Source organism: Peromyscus eremicus, chromosome X (assembly GCF_949786415.1).
Source record: "Peromyscus eremicus chromosome X, PerEre_H2_v1, whole genome shotgun sequence".
Classification (NCBI taxonomy): Eukaryota; Metazoa; Chordata; class Mammalia; order Rodentia; family Cricetidae; genus Peromyscus; species Peromyscus eremicus.
The window spans coordinates 84,659,570-84,686,640 of NC_081439.1; the positions used below are offsets into that span (position 1 = coordinate 84,659,570).

The 27,071-nt window shown below is 40.1% G+C and overlaps 1 long non-coding RNA gene across 1 annotated transcript; it reads right to left on the reverse strand.

The window, feature by feature from the left end:
* Positions 1-3,114: 3,114 nt before the first annotated feature.
* Positions 3,115-22,016, reverse strand: LOC131898793 (uncharacterized). The gene is made up of 3 exons (XR_009376028.1): positions 21,497-22,016; positions 13,221-13,336; positions 3,115-3,311 (listed from the first exon to the last, which is right to left on the reverse strand). It is a non-coding gene; the product is annotated as an uncharacterized LOC131898793 (long non-coding RNA).
* Between the last annotated feature and the right edge of the window lie 5,055 nt (positions 22,017-27,071).

Genomic DNA, 27,071 nt, shown 5'->3' on the forward strand with positions numbered 1-27,071 from the left:
GAGATAGAGGTAGACTCAGGAAGACCCTGTTGGCTAGTTTTACGTCAGCTTGACACAAAGTAGTCATTTTGGAAGAGGAAACCTCAATAGAGAAAAACTCTCCACCTGATTGGCCTTAAGTAGTGACTGACAGGGGAGGTCCCTGCTCACTGTGAGCAGTGCCACCTCTGGGCTGGTGCTCCCGGGTACTCTAAGAAATCAAGATAAGCAAGACATGAGGAGCAAGCCAGTAAGCAGCACCCCTCCATTGCTTCTACTTTAGTTCCTGCCTCCAGGTTCCTGCCCTGCTCAAAGTCTTGCCCTGACTTCCTTTGGTGGTGGACTGTTACCTGGATGTTTAAGAAGAGATAAATTATTTTCTCTTCAGCTTGTTTTTGGTTATAGTATTTTATCAACAGAAATAAAAACATTAAGATAAACACTGACTCTCACCAGGCAGTGGTGGTGCATGCCTTTAATCCCGCAGCTGGGAGGCAAAGGCAAGCAGATCTCCACGAGTTTGAGGACAGCCTGGTCTACAGAGCTAGTTCCAGGACAGGCAGGACTACACAAAGAAACCCTGTCTCAAAAAGCCAAAAAAAAAAAAAAATGACTGACTCTTTTTAGAATTACCCATAGTCAATATTTCTACTGCGTATTGACTATTATAACAAGCACTGATGATGATAAATTAGCAGACCATATTGAACCCCTTTATATAATGAGAAAATTCAGCATTATTCACTTTGAACTTATATTTTAAAAACTAATATACAGCACATGTAGTCATTTGGGGAACAGCTGTTCTCTAACACACAAACAACTTTATCCACATCTAGACAGGCCCTAGAGGCAAGCCCTGAACCAATGCTCATCCACATGTTGGGAGAACGCCTATTGGTTCTCCCAGACTATGAGGCCACAGTGCTCTTCTCTGCAGCTGTTAGCAGACCACGCCCCCTTCCTGCTTCCTGGGTCCTGATGACATTTGTGCTCTTCGCTCACTCCTTTGGGGCACAACTGTGGGCTAGAAAACTGTTTTGCTGCACGATAGCCTTGACTCATGATGCACAAACTGACCTCTTGTTCTTCCCAAGTAGAAGAGCAAAGGGAACTCTTGCATTTGCCTACTTAACCCTTTAATGCCTTGGTAAGTCTTAAAATGTCAGGATGGGAGACTTCCTGCTTCTTGACATATTCTACCTCCCCACCACTGTGCTGACATCCATTTCCACAGGGCTTTCAGGCTTCCTTCCTCGGAGACACACATTCTAGACGTTGGCCAATCATGCAAACATCAGCCAAGTGTGAGAGTAAAGCAAGAATTGCTTGTAAGGGAGAGGAGTTTAAAATGGCTGTGGTTAATTTAGCAATGGTAATTTTCTAATGCAAAATTACAGAGGCATCTGTAATCAAAATAGTGTGATGAGATTTGCTTGTTTTTATGGCATCAAGTGTAACAAAGTCAGTCCCTAAAATTATAGAATAAACATGTATATTGCTAATTTTCATGCCTTCACTTATAAGAGCGAATGTTACATCTGATTCACAAAAACTGATGGTTCTAATACTTGTAAAGAAAACATCTTGCGATAAAACATGTAATTATTCCCCGGGACATAATGTATCACCAGTGTATAAAGCAGTAATCATATACACTAAAAGAACATCAAATAAAGAGATTCAGTATGTCTGGGGTAGGCTCCAAACACCTACATTTTACCAAAACTGTACAGGAAACTTTTTTTTTTTTTTCCGAGACAGGGTTTCTCTGTGTAGCTTTGCGCCTTTCCTGGAACTCACTTGGTAGTCCAGGCTGGCCTCAAACTCACAGAGATCCGCCTGCCTCTGCCTCCCGAGTGCTGGGATTAAAGGCATGCGCCACCACCGCCCGGCTACAGGAAACTTTTTAACCAATATAAGTTCACAGGTTTAACAGGCTGCTACTGTGTAATTGGGAGTTTTCACCATGTACCGTATTTCTGAATTTCATCTATACTCTATCTACCCCAGTTCTCTCATTATTACCAGTATATTGTATAGCATTGTGTGTCTATACAATGGAGATTAGTGCTGTTTTAAAATGTGATCCAGGGCCAGTGAGTGGGTAAAGCACCTTTGACAAGCCTGACGATCTAATTCAATCCTTGGGACCCACATGATGGAAAGAGAGAACCGATTCCATCATGCTCTTAATGCTGTCCTCTGACCTCCATACACATGCTAAGGCAGATACATACACACACACACACACACACACACACACACACACACACACACACACGAGAGAGAGACAGAGAGAGACAGAGAGAGAGAGACAGAGACAGACAGACAGAGACAGACAGAGACAGAGACAGAGAGAGACAGAGAGAGAGACAGAGAGGAGGGGAAAGGAGAGAGACAATGCATGCATATATATATATATATATATTATACATATGTATATCTTACATGAATGGATATTTGAAAAACTACTGTCTAGATGCCTTACTTGCATAAATCTCCTTGTGGCTATCTGTTAGATGTTCTGCATATATGAACTTGTGGGTGCATTTGAAATGTCAATAGATAGACGCAATCTGCAAAGTCAGTCTACCTTGTCACAGTCTAATCAGTTGTGTGCAGCTCATTTAAAGAGGGCACCAGGTGTCTGATCCACAAACAGGCCTTTGTGTCAACCTCATGAAAATTATGACAGAAGCGTTTTCTCTTATTAGAATGCCTTTCTACTATAATTAACATTTTATTACTGTGGTGGTTTGAATGAGAAGGGCCCCCATAGGCTCATATATTTGAATACCTGGTCTCCAGTTGGTGGGACTATTTGGGAAGGATTAGGCGGTATGGCCTGGTTGGAGGAGGTGTGTTACTTGGGGGGTGGGCTTTGAAGTTTCAGAAGCCTCATGCCATTCCCACTGCTTGCCTTTGGCCTCTTGCTTGCAGACCAGAAGGTGAACTCTCAGCTGTTCCTTTGCCTCACTATCATGGACCCAAACCCTCTCAAACTATAAGCCCAATTAATTGCTTTCTTCTCTAAGTTGCCTTGGTCATTGTGTTTTATCACAGCAATAGGAAGGGAGCAAATATAAGCATCTTGCTTTTTTTTTCTTTTCTTGTAAGCTTTATTTTATCACTCTTATCCACCACACATCAGGAAGCTATCAACGACAGTGCATCGCATGGTGAGTCAGTTTACAACAAAACTGAACAAGGCAGTTGTGTTTACAGAAGTTTTCAGCAGAAGTCCGCAATGCAGCTCGCTGAAACACAGTGCTCACACTTTATAGGGAGGTGGAGATAAAGTCCTCTGGTATCGGCAAGAAAACAGACGTCTGAAAGAGTGGTATGGAAATCAGAAATTTAGGAATTTGAAAAAAGAACATCTTGGTATTAAAACACATCTATCTACATTTATAGTCCCACTTAGTTCAAACAAACAACAACAACCGAAGCCCAACCATTCACAAGCAGTAAAACAGCACCAAACCCAGACTCATAGCATCAAGAAATGCCAAGACCAACAGGCTACTGAAAACCAAGGGAGAAATGTCACAGACTGCTCACTGCGCACTGTAATGTTCCTGTCGCTCAAGCATCTTGCTTTTGCAGTCTGTAAATGCACTCCTAATAAAAAATATAATATAAAATCTACAACATATACAGGCAGCATGTCTCTGTTTTTGTATTTCTCTTACTATTTCACAGGAATTCTAGTTTAGCCTCAAGATCACCACTGCACTGCGGTCTTTACACACCACTGATGGGAATGTTAACTGGTATATTTCTTTTATGAACAACAGTATGGAAGTTATCCAAAGAAATCAAAATAGAAGTACCATATGACATAGCTATACCACTCTTGGGTGTATACACAATGGACTCGAACTCAGGATACCACATAGCTATTTGCTAGTTTGTGTTTATTGCTGCACTGTTCACAATAGTTAAGTGGAACCAGCACAGAGGTCCACAAACATGAGTGGATAAAGAAAATGTGGTAAAGGGTTTAGTGGGTAAAGGCACATGACGCCAAGCCCGACAAGGTGAGATCAGTCTTCAGGACCCTCATGGTGAAAGGAGAGAATGAACTCCCTACAGTCCTCTGACCTGCACACACTCTCTGTGTAGAGCATGAGTACATATGCACACGTATATACAAAATAAAGGTGAAAGCCTTGGCGGCAAGTGGGTGCAACTGGAAATTATCTTAAGTAAAGTAAGGTAGAACTCAGAAAAACAGATACTCGCCATTTACTCACATATGCAGGGTCTAAATAAAAAAAAACTGTGTGTGTGTGTGTGTGTGTGTGTGTGTGTGTGTGTGTGTGTAAGGAAAGCGGAAAGAGGACCATGGGAGGGGGAATTAAGGAAAAAGGTTTTTAGTGGGATACATGTGACCTGAAAGTCAAAGGGAAGGCCATCTGGGAATGAAGAACAAAGTGAATGACACATGAGGATTAAAAGGCCGTAATAAATCCACACTTTCCATAACTTAAAATTCATTTAAAAAATAAAAACAGTAAGACATTGTCTTGTGTTTTAGAGATCATTTTGGACAGTTCAAAGAGGGGAAAGAAAGATACTCATACACATAGGACACATTCAAGGCCATTTCTGTGGCGAAGAATGCTACAGTGAGGGTGGACAGTGTGTTCAATGTCACTGTTAGACCCGAGCAAGGTGTTCTGCGGTTCTTCTGCATGGGGGTGCAGTATAGTTTTTAAAACCACAGTGTAGCTGGGTGGTGGTGGCGCACGTCTTTAATCCCAGCACTTGGGAGGCAGAGGCAGGCGGATCTCTGTGAGTTCGAGGCCAGCCTGGGCTACAGATTGAGTTCCAGGAAAGGTTCCAAAAGCTACACAGAGAAACTCTGTCTCAAAAAAAAAACCAAAGAAAAAAAAGAATTAAAACCACAGTGTATATTTCAAAATAGGTAGGAGAGGAGTTTTCATGTTTCCACTACACAGAAACGATGCACATGAGATGTGTCTGATACGCCAGCCATTGCGTACTACATGCATGAACTGACATAGCACATGGTACCTCATGTTTATACTCATGTTTATGTACTTATGTGTCAAGTCGAAAATAAACTAGAACTTAAAAAGCAAATGGGATAGAATGAGATGCATAATGAAGGGCATGGTTTTGCCTTTCTTGTAGCCTCTCTGGGTGCAGTAGATTTATTCTGATATATTCACTCCATCACAATTATGATTATGATCTATATTCTGATACCTTCAATGTTGAGAGCTGTGAGTGTTCCTTTTATTGCTGTTCTGTCTGTTTTTATTTATCTTGACATATTGTCTTTTATGGATGAATTGTTAGATGCTTTCCTATTGTTTTTGTTATTGATTTCTAATTGTATATATTATTACCAAATAACCCAATTTTTTTTTCTTCAGTTTCTTCAACTTTTTGTATTTGTGTATGTGTGTGACTCAGGATATTTTTTTAAATGAATGATTCACACACATTTTAAGAGAGCGTACATTCTACTGTTTTAAAGTAGACTATAATGTACACACCCAACAGATCCACTTGGTCAACGGCGTTCAGCTCATCTGGAAAATTGTTGCTTTTGGTTCTCCCAATCCCCTGTATTACTGAACAGGGAATGATGAAGACTCCAATTACAACTATGGATTTGTGTGGTGATATTTTGTTTGGGCTCTAACAAACAAAGCTTGCCTGGAGATCAGAGTGCGGAGCTAGCCACTAGTTAACCATAGAGGCCAGGCAGTGGTGGCACACACCTTTAATCCCAGCACTTGGGATCTCATGCCTTTGATCCCAGTACTTGGGAGAAGAAAACAGGAAGTGATATGGCTGGGCGGAGAGAGGAATATAAGGCGAGCAGAGACAGGAACTTGGGCCCCCTTTTCAGGCTGAGGAGTTGCCTAGGTAAGAAGTGGCTGTGGCTTGCTCTTTTGTCTCTCTGATCTTTGGGCATTTACCCTGATATTTGGCTCCAGGTTTTTATTAAGACCAATTAGAATTTGTGCTACAGATTTGTCTGTTCCCCTGTCAGTCCTCTCAGCTTTTGCTCCACAGATTTTGATGCTCCGTTGCTTTATAAGCATCTATTTTTAGAAGCTTTATATCTTCTTGTTTAACGAACTCAGTTTCTTCTCCTGAGTTGTCAGATATAACAAATCTGAATACATGTAGGTCATTCAGTTTCACTTGCATTTCAGATAAAAAAAATATATTGCACATTCGTATAACTATTTGTTGTGAGCTGAACTGGATTAATTTAGTCTGGCAACTCTGCACCTGGAATATTCTGTGGAGTAGAGCCAACGTGCTCTGAACAATGTCCAGGGTGAGCTTCAGTAGCTGCAGGCCCCCGTGGTCACCATGTGAAGGAGGTTTACTGATGTCCCGGGGAAGTGGAACCTCCAGGTGACTTCAACCATGGGCAACACACAATGCAGGGGACACAAAACACCCAGGTGGGCCCTTTGCCACTAATGGGCATCTTAGAATTCCATTCAACATGTGTGTTTCCTATTGAGTTTAAGAGACTGAGAGACATACCCTTAGACAAGAGTGTCCCAGAGTTTCTGCTTTGAGTCTGGTGCCTGCCGATGGAGAGCTATCACTCCAGTATCCAGTCCAGCCAAAGATGCATAAGGATCCCATGTCACCCTTCTGGTGCTCAAAGGAAGTGCATTTCTCTCAGGTAAAATTGGAAAAGGGGGAACAGGAAAATAAGGTAACAAGAAAACTCAACAACCACATAAAGTGGAGTCAATAGTGACTAGCTGAATGGAAATGTGATCTCCTTTGTCCCTTCCCCTAAACAAATGAAGACACTCAGTCCACTACATGGACTTACAGGAAAAACACAAATATGCCAGAATTTTCCATCCTTCTCTTTTCTCACTTCATCAGTTACTGTACACTGTAGATATTTGATGAATACGACCTTAAGCAAGAGGAAATGACCAGTATTACCCATGATGGCACATTAGCATCACATGCTCCCAGAGGTGATGTGATGGATGAGAAGGGCCCTTCAACTCTGTGGTATTCTTTCCACACACCCTGAAGAATGGTCTAATTTCAAGAAAGACAGCTAATGAAACCTGTGCTCTTCATGGGTATCAGGGCCACTAAAGCCTTGTAGTAATTCCTCAAATGGATAAGCACAGAGAGACCACGTACCCAGCAATTCCACTTCTAAGTACATACATACTAAGAAAAAGCAAGACCTTAGTCTACATAAACACTTGTACACAAAAGTGTACAGCAACATTACTCATAACATCTCCAAAGTGGAAATCACCTAAAGACCACCAAGTGATTATCAGATAAATAAAATGTGAAATAACTAAACAATAGACTATTATTCCACCTTTAAAAAACAAAGAAATAAATCTTCCTACATTCTAGAATATGGATGAACCTTGAAAACATCACAAAATGAAAGGAAGCCTGATGCAAAACAAATAGAGCATGAATCCATTTATATCAACTGCCCCAGAAGAGAAAAGGAGAATCCAGAAAGACAGAGCACATCTGTGGCTGGACAGGACAGTACTCCCTTATAATCCCAGTTTTCAGGAAGCAGGCTGAAGCAAGAGGATTGCAAGTTTAAGGTCAGCCCTGACTACAGAGTGAAGTCAAAGTCGGACTAGGCTACATAAGCAGAACCTGTCTCACATTTCTATTCTAGATTCAACTGGGGTAGGAGGGTCTAACTATACTAAACCATAATGGGAGGTTTCAAGGTGACAGAAATATCTGAAAGTTATTACAGTGGTGCACAATGATATATATTTGCTGAAAATTATTCTTAACATATAGGGGGATGTTTGTTGTTGTTTGGGATCAGTTTTCATTCTGTAGCCCGCACTGGATCAAACTTACGATAATCCTCCTACATCTTCCCAAGTACCAGGATTAGAGGTGTGAACCACAACACCCGGCTTAAATGTGTGGCTTTTAATTGCCTTTAAATTATTTTGTATAAAATGGAAACATATTTGAAATCTCTCTCTCTGAGGACTGGCCTTTGTGGCACCATAAGGCACCATGCAAGCTTCCAAAGGACAGGAACAACCAATAGTCCTACTCAGCTGTGATGCCTCTGAACCACAAAATGACTGGCATGCACAATAACCCCAAGGGTCCAGTAGTGGTACACATACTTTGGCTCTCTAACTGGATTTAATTTAAGATCAGCTCATTAAGAGGGAGGCCATGCCTGGTACTGGGACTCTAGCCAACTACCCAGAGCTCGTGAAAGCATGGATCTTGGAGGAGAACCTACAGCTGCCCCTTTACTGAACTGTCATAATCCCCAAATATATTCTAAATATTTGTCCTTTTACCCACAGATAAGTGTATTACTCACCCATCATCAAAGAAACTTCTCTTTGCAACAGACAGAGACAACTACAGAAAACCACAGCAAATCAAAAAGCAGAGTCGTGGAGTCCAGTCCTAATGGCTACATCCACAAAACAACACCCACACCTAAGGTTCAGGGAACATCGAATAAGAGGGGGCAGGGAGATTGTAAGGGTGAGATTGCATCTCCTAGTGAAGTCAGAAGCTACACCCATAAAGCCTCACCAACATGACTACCTAAACATGAGCTGAACAAGGACAACAATAACTGACATGCTAAAGTGGATAGGGAAAGCTTATCAGGCCTCGGCCCTACACAAAGAACTAAAATATGCTGAGAGTGGGAGAAACAGTTTTCCCCAAGGAAAAGGACACCAATTGATTATCCAGTACCAAATGGTCAGCCCTGAAAACATATACATACAAATAAGAGCACACAGATTGAGCAGATTGTGCTTATGTATTTAGTAATATATATGTATCTACAATATATGTATGCAACAACAATTAATGAAAAAAGAGGCCACGAATTTGAAAGAGAGTAAGGAGGGACATGTGGGAGATTTTGAAGGGATGAAAAGGAAGTGGGAAATGATATAATTATATATCTAAATTATTACATAGATATTAATTATATCTATACTATTAATAACATTACACATTATAATCTCAAAAAATAAGTAATTTTAAGTTGTTAAAACCTTGCCCCCTGTGCCACAGGAATAACCATCCTTTTTCATACAAAGAAGGCCTGATGTACATGTGTGATGTGTGATGTAAACACTAATATATATAAAACGGGCTATATCCTGGTCCTTCTAACTCTGTCCTGTATTTTTCTAACCATTGACTTCCCCTTCCCCCCTGCATATGGAAAGCCTGACTTACATCTTCACTTTCCCATCTTCCATGGTAGCACCTTAAGAATGGATCTATGGAAGACCCCAAGGCCTGCTTTCTATGAGGTCGGTATTATTACTGTCCTTATGTGTCTCTATTTCTTCACATGAGTCTGTGTCAGTGAGAATAAATTAGAACCACCTTCCTGGATGTAAGGATGGCAATATTTGTCCAAGGAGCACAACTCTTGCAGAAGTCAGCCTTAAGGGTGGCGTGAGGAATTCTAATAAGGTTCTGCTAATGATGCCACCCTGAAATTTCATTTCCTTCACTTCTGGGCTGGAATTTCAGAAAGTTAGCCAAGTAGAAGGCAAAATATGAAAGAGGCGAAGAAGTCAGAGGGAGATATGGTTGTCATCACAAGTCTCTGACTCATTCCCTCTCTTTCTCTCATACACACACACACACACACACACACACACACACACACACACACACAGAGAGCAGTCAGATTCTACTATCATACCAATTTTTCCAAGATGGTTTTCTTGATTCAGACAGTACAATATTTCATTTTAGGATCAGCCAAACTATTTCCTTTAACATACTCAGAAAATCACACAACACACACACACACACACACACACACACACACACACCTAGTTTACAGTGAAAGATATCAGAATACATAAGATAAATTTGTGAAAATTATTATTTCACAGGTATAAGATGAAAAATTCTAGGAGAAAGTAAAGATAGCTATAAAAATCAATACAATGATGACAGGTGGCTATATTGCCTGCCACATTAGCAATAGTTCAAATTATCACCAATATTCAGGGAAATAGACTTTTTCATACCATATTGATAACAATAAACAGTAATAATACAGTGAATGTATTTTGTCAGTGTATACATGGCACACATTTCATAGTTTTCAAGGGACATTTTGAAAAAATTAATGTAAAAAATGATTTGGAATGCATTTGCTTACATATGTACATAGGTATTGAAACTGAAGTTTAATTTTAAAAATGTAAAGAAATTACATTTATTATAAAACTATAGGTAAAATGAACTTGGCATCGATTCTAAAAAAACAATTTGATATAAAATTTAAGATGAAATTGTATTGTAGATGTATTTTAAATGTATTTCTATATAAACAGGGTCATAACATAGGCAAAGGAGGTTACAAAGAACACAATGGCCAGGATTCACTTTTGTTCATACGTCTCTTAGCTAGCTATCCAGCAGACCTACACACGAAAGTGAAAATAAATCATTTTGTGCTTCTCACATTGATTTCAATTCAACATAGTGTTAGGCAGTACTCTCAGTCTGGCAGCCTTAGCAGCCTTAAACTGTGGAAACATCCCCTTTATCCATCTAGACCTCCAGAAAGCTCTGTGGGCATAATTAGCCTCGGCCCCTCCCTCTCACCTAGCTCACCAGGCTTCAAGCTGCAGTTTATGATTTGACCACCAGGTGGCAAAAGGACGCCATCCACAGCAAACAGCTACAAAGACCGTTCCACAATAAGAAAAAAAAAATGATAGCCCTTAAAATAAGCTTATAAAAATGATTCTAATTCTTTTGAAGGTAGAAACTGTATGTGTAAAGAATATCATAAAATCATATACATGAAAATCAGCAGATAATTCTAGCATTCTATTACAGTCAGCAGCAGGCACAGGGGGCCCTAGGGAGGTGTTTAGTAGATAAAGAGGGTGCTGGCTACAGCTGTGTCTATAGTGTCCTAGAGACAGGGTGGCAGAGAGGGGTTGGAAAAGGGCCTAGAAAGACTGTATAAGGGTGGGATAATGGAAGATTAATGCAGTGGCCTTTGTGTGGATCGTCAACCTACACTGATTGCCAGGTAGATCTGGGGACAAACAGGAAACAGAAAATGGAGCTACTTTAATACACGTACCAAGTTTCCAAACAACTGCAGTCATAGGAAATGATTCATTTTAGCACACTTGTTAGTCTTTATAAAATGTTTCCCTTTGCATCGAAAAGAGAAAAAGAAGATGTGCGTACTGGCACACATCTATAAGCTCAGCACTTAGGGGACCGAGACAGAAGGATTGACAGAGGTCAGCCTGGGAAAGCACTGTAAATTCCAATCCAGCCTGGCTGGACTCTCAAATCAAAACAAAGAGCAAATAAAAATAAGACAAGATAAAATAACATTAGATAGGGCTATCAACTGTTGAGCAGAAGGTTTACAGCTTTGTTAGACCAGGGAGCTGAGAAAAAAGGGACACAGATTCAGAGTATGCCTTGAAATTCCAGAATTTTCTGGAATTGCTGAACTAATGGGAGGAATCCTCTACAACTATCACGGGAACATCTGAAACAGAGATTACCTCCTTCCTCCCCTCCGAAATAAGATGCAAGTACACCTGGGAGTGCTCAGGGTCCCCTCGGGGTTAAGGGATGGACTCCGGCCAACCCTGTCAGACATCTGGAGATGAGCCTGAGCTTGTTCATCTGTGAAAAAGGACAGGCCAGGATTTTCCTACAGAGATGCCCCGAGGGGAATGGAGGAAATATTCCCAGTGTGCATGGCACAGAGTGGGACGTTGATGGCTTTTAACTGTTGGGACACAGTAGCAGGATCCGGCTGAGCTTTAGATCTGAGGCAGGCACCGTGAAAATCATTCCTCTGTTTTTTGCCTAACAAGAACACAGACATCTACAGTAATGAAGAAATATCTCTCTGGCGTCCTTTGTGTTCACAACTTGAGTCAGGAAGTGCTTTCTGTCCTTGGGTCTTCATAATGTGACAAGAGATGTTTCACATCATGCCTCCAAGCAAACCCAAATCAGGCACCGACCTGGGAAGACAGGGCCCATCTATGCCTTGATCTGAGGAGCTGACTGGTGCTGGGTGGGCCTAGTGGCTGCCCCAGAAGTGTATGGCATGTTAGTAACATCTGTGTAGGAAAATGCTGGACCTGCCCTGCTATCACCACATGTTAGTAACATCTGTGTAGGAAAATGCTGGACCTGCCCTGCTATCACCACATGTTAGTAACATCTGTGTAGAAAAATGCTGGACCTGCCCTAACCAGTCCTTGGATCTATCCAGACACATCACACCACGTGAAAATTTCATCTATGTCCTGACTGTGCAGGGACAAAAAAAAAAATTCAAGGTAACAGGCATTTATTTGACACACAACAGTCTGTTTTTTCCATTTCTCAGCAACTAAATGTTTCTTGAACACAAGACCTACACTGTTCTATTAGAGGTGATCCACTAATTCTCTAGTAAATACAGGAGAAGAGGGATGATATGTGTGTGTGGGTTTTTGGTCTGAGCTCGCTCTCTCTCTCTCTCTCTCTCTCTCTCTCTCTCTCTCTCTCTCTCTCTCTGTGTGTGTCTGTCTGTCTCTGTCTCTCTGTCTCTCTGTCTCTGTCTTTCTCGCTCACCTTCAGCACAATTCTCTCTCTAAGGTCAGAAATTTTCTTTTTAACACAAGATACTGTTAATTGTTTATAAAAATATGTAAACACATTAAATATTATTTTAATGGTGTTTTAGCATATGCTCGATTGTACAGACCATTTCTCTCCCTTAACAATAAGTCTTGGACAGTTCCTCAGGCTCTGGAGTGCGATGTTCTGAGTGCAAATGCAAGCTGTCCTACTCTGTAACCCTGCAGCCTTGAGCACTGTCCTCCTCCCTGCCCCGTAGTGTTTCATCTATGCTGTACAAAGATGATCAGCAACACTGCCCATCTTTGAAGTGTGCTCTGAGCACTGAATGACTCAACACTTTAAAGGGGTATGGTACATTAGAAATGTTCATCAATTTTTAAATTTGGCTTTATGTATCATTCTTACTATTGTTTTTCTTACAACTATAGTAAAAACACATCATAGGCTGATGTTTGCTTACAATCAGTTACATTTGAGATGTGTTATTACCAAACAGCCTAGGTGCCTAGGGCAACCCTATCAATCACCACACATTTCTGATCATAAGACAACAGGAATTTCTTTTCTTGCTAAGCCTCCAGAAGAGATACCTTCTTTGCCTCTCTTGCAGCTTTCCTGGTGGATGTTGCTTTCCTGGTTTTATGGCAGTATCACTGCAAGTTCAGTCTTCTTTGATCTTCCCTTTGTATGTCAGACTTCTCTGTCTCTGTTATGAGGACAACCGTTGTTAGATTCTAAATCCAGGATAATCTCTTCTCAAGATCCTAAATTGCACAGTCATGAATTTAGGCATTGGGGGGCTAAGGCTTGGACATACCTCATTTGATGATGCCATTAAGACCATTCTGGTTACAAGCAAGAGTGTAGTTAAAACTACAATGACATCATATATTTTGCACCTAAATAAAAAAAATCATCTTAAAGAAAGCTTGTGAAGGCCTGGAGAGATGGCTCAGTGGTTAAGAGCACTGGCTGTTCTTCCAGAGGTCCTGAGTTCAATTCCCAGAAACGACATGGTGGCTCACAACTGCCTGTAATGAGATTTGCTGCCATGTTTGGGCCTGCAGGGGCACATGCAGTCAGAATACTGTATATATTGTGTGCATATATATGTATATATATACATATATATATTAAAGAAAGCTTGTGAAGTAACATGAAAAGTTGACACCATTGGCAAGGCTTATTTTTTGCATTGTTTTGGAGGATGTTGTTTTCTATTACTTCACATATGTTCTAGACACTTATCACTTATGTAAATAAATTATTAAATTTGTTGATCATAATTGTCTATTGTACAACTGTCTACCTACAGAACACTTACTTCAGAATGATAACACAGGGAGAAAAGATTCCAAGCAGTGTTGTATAAAATACTCTACACCTATTTCCCAGCATTCCAAACCATGACTGTTGTTTGTTTGTTTTCCTTTCAGTATCTTATCCCTGCTCACTCAACTGAGAAAACCAGTTTCACTTCTTTTGCTGTGCCTTGGTTAAGAAAAACGCTAGTCTTGTCTCTGAAAAACAGTAAGTAGCAAATACTGGTTAGGGGTATTTACCTTGGACCCACATGACCTGTGTTCATTTCTCACCCTCATCACTTGCTGGCTGTGCCCTTTCTGTTTTCATTTTCATATGTTTTTAAAGAAAACTTTTTAATGTACCCTTTTTTCCTTTTTCAATGTATATTTGTTTATGTAATTTATGTATATGAGTGCTTTGTCTTCAGGTATGCCTGCACACCAGAAGAAGGCTTCAGATTCCACTATAGATGGTTGTGAGCTGTCGTGTGGGTACTGGGAATTGAACTCTGACCTCTAGAAGAGCAGCCAGTGATTTTAAACACTGAGCCATCTATCCAGGCCCTAGTTCTGATATTTTTAAAGTCATGAAAATATTAACTACTCAGTTACCAGCTGTGGGAAGTCTTAAATTAGTAAGCATAGTCTTGGCATTGACAATAATGTTGGGGCACTGAGGAAGTCAGGAATAAATATTAACCATATTAATTACTCTTTTTATATTGTCTTAGTCACTGTTCTATTGCTGTGAAGAGATATCATGACCAAAGCAACTCTTATGAAAGAAAGCATGTAATTGGGGGCTTGCTTGCAGTTTTAGAGATTTAGTTTATTATCATAGTAGGGAGCTTGGCAGCCTATAGGCAAGCAATGGAGCAGTAGCTGAAAGCTACATCCAGATCCACAGACAGCAGGAATAGAGAAAACCTAGGCCTGGCATGGGCTTTTTGAAACCTCCAAGCCCACCCTCAGTGACACACTTCCTCCAACAAAGCCACACATCCAAATCCTTCTAATCCTTTCAAATAATACCACTCCCTAGGGACTATTCAACTATATTAGCCTATGAGGCCATTCTTATTCAAACCACCACACATACCTAATATGATTGCCATGTGGATTTCTAATGATAAGTATGGACTGACCTTCATAATTTGGAAATGAGAAAAAGGTAACATGGGGGCTGGAGAGCTCAGCAGGTAAGAACACTTGTTGCTCTTGCAAAGGACCCAAGTTCAGTTTCCAGAATCGATATGGTGGTTCACAACCACCTGAAACTCCAGTTCCAGAGACTCTAGCACCCTCTTCTGAACTCCACAGTCACCATGGATACGCATGGTGCACATACATATTTGCAGGAAAACATTCAAACACATAAAATAAATAAATTCTTTTTTGTTGTTTTGTTTTTTCAAGACAGGGTTTCTCTATGTAGCCCTGACTGTCTTGGAACTCACTCTGTAGACCAGGCTGGCCTCAAACTCAGAGACCTGCCTGCCTCTGCCTCCCAAGTGCTGGGTGGGATTAAAGGCATTCACCACCGCCGCCCAGCAATAAATTCTTTTTAAAAACTAAAATTAAAATGAATATGAGTAATGTTATCTGATTCTTGTTCTTAACTGTTTGTATTTGCATAAACTTCAGTAAAATGTTTGAATATGTATTCCAAAAATTAGAGAGAAAATTTTAAGATTCATTCACAGATAAGAAAATTTTAAATGTGTTTAAAGAACTGAAGGTATGGCTTGGTGTTACAGTTGCTTGCCCAGCAAGCATGAAGCACGAGGTTCAACCCCTACTATAAAAAAAAAAAGGCCGGGCGGTGGTGGTGCACGCCTTTAATCCCAGCACTTGGAAGGCAGAGCCAGGCGGATCTTTGTGAGTTCGAGGCCAGCCTGGTCTACAGAGCAAGATCCAAGACAAGCACCAAAGCTACACAGAGAAACCCTGTCTCGAAAAAAAAACAAAAAACAAAAAAAAGAAAGAGGGGAAAAAAAACAAGGCATATACTGTAATCCAGGCACTTAGGAGGCAGAGACAGATGGGTTGCCACAAGCTTAAGGCCATCCAGGTATACATGGTAAGATTTTTGTCTCAAAAATTTTAAGGGCCTTTTTTTTTTACTGATGTTTTCTTTTTTGGTATTCTCCATTTTATTAACAACAATAAAATGTAGAAGTAAAAAAAATAAGGATAAATATTTGCAGCCTTTCCCATACCAAAAAAAAAAAAAATACAAAATCTGATGGAAAAATCCCCAAGCCCCTGTAATTTGGTTTAGAATACTTTAGAACTATGTATACCTCTACCCACTTGACAGCCCCAAACAAGCATCTTCAGAGACATGATAGACACCTAGAGGAAGGACAGGAACATTCCTCAGAAGGATTTTACATTCAACAGTCTCCACTAAAGGAAGTCTCCCCTTTCCCGATAAAAGTGAAGACTGTGAAATAAAAAATTCTTCCAACATGCTTCTCCTTGGCCTATCTCAGATGGAGCCCCTTGGATTTTTGTCACACTCCTGTCCCCCCACCCAGCTAGCTACCCCTTGAAATCCTATCAGCCCAAGTTAGCCTCAGGGTGACTCCATCAGGGGAAAGGATGAGGAGCCACACTACATCACTCCATGCTCAACTCCACAGATTCCTCAGAGCGATCAAAGTTGAGTCACAGTCTCATTCAGCCCACGGTCCCAGGAGTAATAAGCACATGGGGATGAGAAAACCTTCCTATTAGTGCACAGACCTTCTATCTGCTCTCCTCTGTCTTCCTCCCAGAACTAAGGCCATAATCCCCTACAGTCTGTTCCTATAAAGAACCCCTGAACATTGTCTTCTTTTACCAGGATGCTCCAGATAATAGAAGCATCCTAATATAATAATGTAAGGAGTAAAAGTGTAAGTCAAAGATGAAAAATAAGGCCTAGAATATTGGGAAGATGGTTCATATTCATTATTTTTGGAAACCTAGCTCCTAGAAACCTGAGACTCAAAATATTAGCTATTGATTCCATTAGTACTCCCTTCATCACAAGTGGAGAAAATGGGTGTCTGTTTTAATAAGTCTGGAAAAGGATACATGTGGACACATCTGGAAGGGCACACATGACAGGTTTGGATGTACATGTGTATTCATTCTCAGGTCCAGGAATACAGCATTTCCATGGGTATCTACACTCTAAACTGAAGATCTATGACGGCACTATGGCCACCCACACCTCTGACACAAAGAGCCGTTAGAAAACTGATCTATTTCATACCCTGAGCCTCAGCACTGGGCCCTCATTATGCAGGACCATGCTTTAGGCAGTAGCTCAGTGACAGCTAAGGAGACCACCACCCTGATGTCAGAACCACTCTAACTCTGCTCACATATGTGTTCCTGTTCTACGATGCCTGGATACTTCACAAGCACATGTGTCCCCTGTACAGGCACTAATGTAGCAATGCACCCTAGGTTTCAGGTCCTGTTTGACTCTGGATCCCAGAGATGAAAGCCCTTTCATGAATGCTATGCTTCGGGTTTGTTTCCTGGAAGTTTCCTGGACAACATTCATCAGACACCACTACCACTCCAGACGACCACAAGAAGGATGCATCCAATAGCAGTATAACACACATTCTTCCCCACAATCCACACAACATTCTCTATGGCAATTCATAGCTTAGGACATAAGATAAGTCTTAAAAGTTTCAGAAAATAAAAATTAAAAAAAAAGTTTCAGAAAGTTAGAAATTATATAAAGTTTCCCTCTCCTTCCCCTCTCCTTTGTCCCCTCCCTTTTTAAAAATTTTTTTGAAACAAGATTTCACTACGTAGCCAAGCATGGTCTTGAATTCACAATCCCTCTCCCTCATTCTTCTGAGCACTGACACTATCGGCATGTGCTATCACACCCGGAGCCAGTGTGTTTTACAAACAAAACAGTGAAAAACTAAAAAGAAACAGGAGGAAATTAACCATGCTTGTAAACAACCAAAGAGACAAACATTTTAAATGCAAAAAATATATTGACACAAAAATGGACAGATAAATTCACCCAAATGCAAAGGAAGTCATTCTATAAAAAGGAAAGTCATGGCAATTTATGCTGCTATCAAATGAGAAGAAAGATCTCAAATTTTTTTTAAAGTAACACTATATTTCAAGGAACTAGGAAAAAAAGAATGCTTATAACCTCAGCAGAGGCAGGAGTCTCAAGTCAACCTGTCAATCTGGGCTACACAGAGTTTCAGGCCAGTCTGCACAGCAAGATCTTGTCTCAAAAAAAAAAAATCAAATGGACACTAAGACCAACTTTAGGGGATTTTTGATATATAGTGCTCATAAAAAAATTGAGCAATAAAATATATAATTGTAATAACACATGATAATTCTTTGAGCGAAATAATAACCTATGAGCCTTATTAGCATACAAATAGCTCTATTCAGCAGTCAAATGTCAATTAATACATGCAGAAGGAACGGTGGAATTATAAAAACAGTGCTTGACAACTAGCATCATAAGAAGTGATTCAAAAAAGCCTCATAAATGGATGCTCAGTTTGCACCAAATCCCACAGCATTCACTGAGTCACCATGGTAACCATGATGGCTAAGGAAAGCTGAGAAAAATCAAACATCACAGCCCTCCATTTGCTTCCTAATATGTACTAGGAACTGAATGTAACTGACATAATACACAGTAATTAATCTCAAATATTTATTATAATTACTCTCATGGCTTAAACAATATACACAAATATACATACATGTCCATACATACACATTCTTTTTCTCAAAACCCCAGAACACAGGAATTCCTCAAGACGGATTTGTTTGGGGGATAAAAGATGAAAATTCCACAATGCAATTGTAAAAATTAAGAGCTACTAAACTATTATATTTTGCTGACTTGTTTTTCTAAAAATTACCTATAAAATTGCCTCAGGAACATTTTTCTCCCTAGTTTAAATATATTGTCAATGACTTCTAAAAGCTGATAATAGAAGTTTGAGCAAATAGATGATGTGATGATTAATTATATGTGTCAACCATGCTACAGTGCCCAGACATTATTTTGGATATGTCTATAGTGTGCTTTGGATGAGATTTACACTTGAACCAGTACACTAAGTAAAGCAGATTGCCCTCCACAGTGTGAGTAGGCCTTGTCTGTTACTCAGAGGCCTAGATAAAACAGAAAGCTGATGCTTCCTAGTAAAGAGGTTATTCTGTGACTCATTCTGGATTTCATTTACAATACTGGCTCTAGCAAGTCCGCAGTAGACTGGCTATTGATTCAGATTTCAACTGTTCATTTAGTCTGAAAATTGTTGGCCTCTACCATCAAAATTTGAACTCACCAAGCATCCAAAATCATATGAGCTAATTCTTTGGTATCTCTAGAGAGATAAATACATAGAGGTAGATACATAGATGATAGATAGATAGATAGATAGATAGATAGATAGATAGATAGATGGATAGATAGATAGATGGATAGATAATAAAGTAAGTTCTTGAATTTTCTCATGTGTGGTGGTAGTACATCATATTGGAAGGGCTATCTATTTATTTTTGCCCAGAGTATTTTGCCAGCACCCTCCCACTGTATACTTTAAATGAAATCTACTTGGGGTGTGCCACAACTATATATTAGCTGTATTTCAGGGAATGAATACAATATTCTTGGTTTATTGAATAATCCCTAGGTAATGTGTGCTTGAAGTCCTACAGAGAACTAAATTTTCTATATGTATAGAAAATAATTTTTTGATACTTTGAGGTGGAAATGGAGTAAATAAGTTATTGAAACAGTATTCAATTTCAATTCGGAGATGAATGGGGAGGATGCTTCCTACATTTCAACATCTGCATGGTGCAGATGTGAAGATGCAAAAGGTGTTCCTCGTTTGTTTAGCTCTGTACTTTTTAAGAGAATAGCTTCTTCTTTTCAATTAGGACTATACAATTAGGTGGCATTCTACCATCACAGTTTAAAAGTAAAACGTTTGTGCCTCAATTCATACCACATTTTTAAAAAGAATGCCTCACTGAGAAGGAAAGTACTAAAGTACTTCCATTAAGATCTATGTCTTAGTACTCAGTATTCTGTGTCATATGCAAATGCTTGTCTTAGATGCAGAGGCCTTTTGTTTGGTCAAATGCGTATTTTAGCAGAGTTACAAGGAAATGATTGTCATACATGTCTCTTAGTGTAGTAAGACAGCATATAAAATACTTTTTTTACATGCACGAAAAGTCCTATCATTCATAAGAGCATCAGAACAGGAAATGTATGGGATGAGGCTGTCCACACACGTGTAGAGCTTATATGCTGAATGCTAAAACATTGCTGAGAGACCTTGAAAAGGACATACTATCATCATGAGTCAGAACATTCAATATCATTGTCTATTACCCTCAAATTTATCTATAGGGTCAGTTCAACTCTGATTTTTAAAAAGTTCCAGAATGTACTTTTTTTTGTTTGTTCTGTGAAACTCCCTATGTAGTTCTGCTGTCCTGGAACTCACTATATAGACCAGGCTGGCCTCAAACTCAGAGATCCATCTACATCCACTCCTGAGTGCTGGGGTTAAAGGCATGTGCCACGATGCCTGGTCTCAGAATATACTTTTTAAGAAGAAATTAACAGGTCTATTCCAAAGAACACATGGAAATAAAAAAGGACCTGTACTATGAAAACATTCCTGAATTTCAACATTCATTATAAACTTCCAATAAAAGACGCTGGCTGAGTGCCCTCTAATTCAATTTAATTTTCACACTACCATAGAATGAACTCTCAGTCTCAGAGATGCCTGTGCCTCATTTTAAATGCTACTCACGAGCCTAGACTGGTTTGTTTTGTGCTTCTATTACAATCCACTCTTCAGGTTTGACTAACTTGTTTGGGCATCTCCCAAAACTCAAGGAAAAGTTTTTAATCAGTTGCATATTAAATGATAATATGGAGGACTTAGGCAAAGAGATACATAGCAAGCTACAGAGGAAGGGATCCAATGTATCTATGCCTTATCTAGGTGCCACCCTCCAGGAATTTCCATGTACTGAGCTATACGGTGGAACTGTGAATTCATCCCTTTCAGATTTTTACAAATGCTTTCTTACATAGACATAATTGAAGGACAGACAATCATGTAGAAATGTGACTGGACAAACAATATGATCTATGCTGACAGACTGGTTGGTAAAACCCAACAAGGCCTGTCCAGATTTTTCCTGACCATTCTATACAATATTCCTTCCTCTCTGATGTGAGGAAGAACTCTTATTGAAATGGGGATCTTTGGGCAGTGGTGGCACATGCCTTTAAATGGTGGCACATGCCTTTAATCCCAACACTCGGGAGGCAGAGCCAGGTGGATCTCTGTGAGTTCGAGGCCAGCCTGGTCTACAGAGCAAGATCCAAGACAGGCACCAAAGCTACACAGAGAAACCCTGTCTTGAAAAAAGAAAAGAAAAGAAAAGAAATGGGGATCTTATGATAAGGTAGGTCAGAAAATTTCTTTATGGCAGTCCATACCAAAAATATTAGAGATCATATGACTCACCTTGTGGAAGAGAAATTCTAGAATCTGTTGCATGTGTTAGGGAGGTAATTATGAGCCAGGAACTGCAGATGAAAAGATATGCATATGTATGTTATATATCATAATAAAACAAGAAGTAATTGTTGATATTATTATCATTATTATTGCTATTATTATTCATGCAATCAGAAAATAAAGTAAATGGTAATATTTAATAACATTACAAATGAATTTTAAGCATCAATTTCTTTCCTTAACCGTTTTGTGACAAAGCAGTCCTCTATAAAATGGGCTTCAAGACCTACTACAAACCATGTAGCTGATGCCAAAAGAAAACTCCACCTGATGCACCTCTTCAATGAGGAAATCAAAGTAGGTTCCACTTTCACACTATTTTCTGAACACCGTGCAAGCCATTCTACCACATATCCGGCTCTATGGTGTCACTGGAGGTAGAGAGAAGTGCCAGGGTATATTGGGCACTGCTGCACGTCAGATCTAGAGCAGATACTTCAGAAAGCATCATTACACACTGCTTCCTTAAGACACCTGGTATGAAGATCAGTCACTGGAAGAACAGCTGCCCAGAAGGAAACTGAATCCAGCAGTCACTGTGCTTTGAGGAATAAGTATGTGCCCTGCATATTTTGGATGCACCAGTGAGCAACCAAAGGCACTGAAACAATGGAGTATTGATCATAACAATGGGCTTCTCTCTGGGGTCTTTTTCTTCTCTTGGGCTCATCTGTCCCCTAGCAACAAATCTGAAAAGTAAAAGGAAGTAAACAGTATGGTGATAAACATGGATATGCAAATATCTCTGCAGTAAGATTTGAGTCCTTTGGGTATATACCCACCTAGATGCTCATCAATAGATAAATAGAGAAAATAAATGTAGGATATATACACAATAAAGGAAAGCAAATAATATTTGCAGGAAAATGGAACTGGAGATCATTATGTTACATGAAATAAGCCAGACTCCTAAAGTCAAATATCACTGGGGAGGTAATCATCATCATCATAATCATCATCGTCAATAAAATAATAAACATGAGTTTTATCTCATATGCAGATTCGTGTGTGTGTGTGAAAGAGAGACAGAGACAGAGAGACAGACAGAGAGAGAGTGTGTGTGAGAGAGAAAAGAGATGAAACTAGAGAAAGGAACCATGAGAGAGAAAGGAGATATTAAGGTAGGAGATGGGGATAAAAAGAGAATAAAAATTTATGAAACATGAAATCAGAGAAGGATGGTGTTGGGAGCGAGGAAGGAAGAGAACCAGCAGGATGGAGGAAAGAGCCAGGAGGGGAGCTGGGGAGGAGGCACACCAAAAATAATGCATGAAAATGCAAAAAAAAAAAAAAAATAAAATTGAAACTCATTACTTTATACGCTAGTTTTTAACACAGTAAAATAAAGTGGCCTGAAATAATATAGGGATTGGTGATCTCACAATAACCACAGGCAGGGTCTTTGGCTTGCTCATGTGTTATTATTGAAGGTGACAGACTTCCTATGGGTGAGCATCGGGACCCTCATGTCACAGACGGGGAAGCTAAACTCAGAGGGAGCCATCACATGTCCTTCTCTCACGAATGCCCAACCTGTAACGTGGAAAGTGGAACCAGGACAGCCTAATCTCTGGGGCTAGCGAGGGTCTCACTCTTCTCCCTCAGAGTTATTCAGAGAATTAACCGAGCACCAAACCAGAAACAGGAACAAACCAACTTGAGTCTGGGATCTTGAAGTCTGTCTCCTCCACAACCGGGCACTCACATCTGCATCTTTTTGTACAGGCACGCGGAGGAAGGATGCTGTTCTCACCAGATAAAGCAAGTCTCCATTTTTAAAAAAATCACTTCGCCCACCTCCGTCGTCTCGATGACGTCAGGTTACCATGGAAACCGCGATAAGCAGGCTCTTCATCAATACCGGAAGTGCCTCTGAGGCACTCTTCCATTCTTCACTTACCTTTTTCTTCAAACAAAAAGCCTTCAGTACGCAGGCTGCTGCCTTAAAAGCCTAATTTGAGGATCTAGGAAGGGATGCAGACAATTGGCTGAATGCTCTCAGCCTGCAGAATCTCTAAAGTCAGATTTTTTTCTATAAAATTGACCTTTCCGCAGTATTATAAGTATGCACAGACTTGAATATGTCTCCTGGAAGTCTTGGAGATGAGCTAGCCCTCTGATGGAAACACGTAAGATACTCATATACTCCATCTTTGTAAGAAAACTAAATTGCTCTCTAATGCCTTGATGAAATACTCAAGAAACATTTAAAATATTGTCATTTAAGGACTCTCAAAATAATTTCAAAGATGCAGGGTTGATACACTTGTTTAGTACGCATAAACTTAGAAATTTAATTGAAGTATATTGGGTTATGCTTGCAAACTCCTCTACTTCAGATATTTTTCTCCAGATAATTTTTCTCAGCGTCATCCATGACTAAAGAAACATGTCTCTGTGAGTTCGAGGCCAGCCTGGTCTACAAAGCGAGTTCCAGGAAAGGCTCAAAGATACACAGAGAAACCCTGTCTGAGGGGGCAGGGAGAAGAAACGTGAGTTTTCTGCAGACTCCATCCTGTATTGTATGAATCACTTGGCTGAACATATTTTGGACATGAAGACATGAAGACATGAATAACACAGTCCAGGCCCTCTTCCTTCAAAACTCTTGGTTATATTCTTTACCTAGACAACTTACATTTTGCTGTGCCCTCCGGTTTTGGATATTCTATTAGGCACACAGCTCATTTTCCCTGTCAGTGTCTCTCTGAATAGACAGCTATACTATGGTCTCCCTCTCAAATTTTAGAGTCCTTAAGAGGAACCTTAAACAACCCCTTCTCCAAATATGAACAATAAGCTAACTAAAAACTACAACAAAATTCAGGGATGATATATCAATTTTATCTTTTATGTATGAAAATAAAGGGGCTGGCAAGAGAGCTCAGGCAGCCGGGCGGTGGTGGCGCACGCCTTTAATCCCAGCACTCGGGAGGCAGAGCCAGGCGGATCTCTGTGAGTTCGAGGCCAGCCTGGGCTACCAAGTGAGTCCCAGGAAAGGCGCAAAGCTACACAGAGAAACCCTGTCTCGAAAAACCAAAAAAAAAAAAAAAGAGAACTCAGGCAGTAGTGACACTCGTCACCAACCTGAGCTCAAGCCCCAGGACACACATGGCAGTAGCAAACTAACTCCTGAAAGCTTGTCCTCTGACCCTCATACATACATCGTGACATGCATGCACTATACACAGACCCCACAGCAAATAAATAAATAAATATGCTTTAAAAATTAGAAGTGAAAATATATGAGAACATTTTCAACATAAATATAGGAAAAATATCACACATATGGGAATATAAGCTAAGATGAACTGGTAAGGGGACAGAATTGCCATCCAACAATACTGCATAGGAACAGCAGGCAAAGATCTGCCATGCTGAAGGCTTCCTGTGTGCATGTGCTCAGAGAAAGTAGCTTCCTGGACAAAGGATATCACTGTGGCAGAAGAAAGTGATTCTGAACAGCTTCTTTGAGGACTACTTCTCAGTGGAAACAAATATCCCTTATTCTGAGAGCGTATTCATCAATCAAATTATCTGAGCTTGTAGATGTCTCTGTAGCTCATTGAGCCTCTTGCGATGACAATGTATACTGCTTTAACAAACACTCTTACAGTGGATACTCCCTTTATGGAGGGAGATTTTAACTAAACTCCTAATTCTAAGAGCATAGTGAAAAAAATTGTATAAAACAAAGGTTTGTGTTGGACCTTCTCATAAACCCACAGCAACCATAGTCAAAATTAGAACAGAGCCCCTTCTTAAAACCTTAAAGAATAAGATTGTCCCATTCCTTTCCAATTATTAGAGCCTGTAACTAGGGAAGATGCATCAAAATCGCGTGGTTTACATTTCCATTTCTGAATACATTTCTGAACCACATGTGCGCACACACACACACACACACACACACACACACACACACACACACATTAAAATCCACCAATTATTTGTCGGTTGAAAGGGCTCACCTGGGTGTTTTGTGTCACCTGCATTGTGTGTCGCCCATGGTTGAAGTCACCCGGAGGTTCCACTCCCCCGGGACATCAGGAAACCTCCCTCACATGGAGACCGCTGGGGCTGGTAGCTACTGAAGCTCGCCTAGGACATTGTTCAGAGCATGTTGGCTCTACTCCACAGAATGTTCCAGGTGCAGAGTCGCCAGACTAAATTAATCAAGTTAAATTTGAATTTCAGCTCACAACAAATAGTTATACGAATGTGCAATATAATTTTTTTATCTGAAATGCAAGTGAAAATGGATGACCTACGTGTATTCAGATTTGTTAAATCTGACAACTCAGGAGAAGAAACTGAGTTCGTTAAACAAGAAGACATAGAACTTCTAAAAATAGATGCTTATAAAGCAACGGAGCATCAAAATCTGTGGAGCAAAAGCTGAGAGGACTGACAGGGGAACAGACAAATGCATAGTTATATTTGGAGTCTTCATCATTTCTTGTTCAGTAATACAGGAGATTGGCAGAACATATTTTTAAGATAGAATGTACTGTACATGCCCAATAGATCCACTTGGTCAATGGCATTCAGCTCATCTGAACCTTGTTGCTTTTGTTCTGCTTGACTCTGCCTCCAGAGTGCTGGGATTAAAGGCATGCACCATCATGCCTGGTTTATCCTGTGTCTCTTAAAGTATATCTGTACTCTACACCAGAAGCATGGTTATAACCTAAATTCTGATCCCCCAAATTTGGTACATGGGAGTTTTCTTCTTTAATACTTTTGCATGTATTTTATTTATATTGACACATTTTTACTTAATGCATGAGTTAGTTAGATTTGTGTTTAATTTCTATGTTTTGGGATACTTTTATTTATAGTTATATTCATTATTGTCAATAACCCATATTTTGCTCCCCCCATCCCCACATGCAATGATGAGGATGGAACCATGTATAGGGCATTTTTAACTGTGCATAAAATTGCCCTTACATGCTGCGGGCCGCAGGAATATATCATAAGAACTCAGGTGGTTATGGCAAAGTCACTACCTGGAGGAATCAGGGAATTCCTCCAGAGGAAGCCAAATCCCAAGGAGTTTTTGGTGTTACTTGGCTTGTCATATATCAGCTGTCTTCTGTTATGAAAATCATGTGTGCCTTCATAGTTTTCCCAATTGACTTTTCCCTAAGAAGGGCTAACAATGTGGACTGATCACTCTCTAGACATACACATTCCAGGCATTTGGAGAACAGCCTCAGGAAAGGCTTTCTCTGGAATCAGATATCTCCCCTAGCCACTTTCAAGGACTAAAGGAGACACCACCCAGGTGGTCGCCCAATTTCCGAGGACTAACAGTGATAATAACCCACAGGCGAGTCTCCTGACTTAAGGTAAATTCCACAAGGAGACACCACCCAGGGGGGCGCCCAACTTCCTAGGACTAACAATGATAGCAGCCCACAGGCAAGTCTCCTAATTTAAGGTAAATTCCACAAAGAGACACCGCCTAGGTGAGGTGGACATTAAGTAAATAGCTTTACACAATTTAGCTCGGACC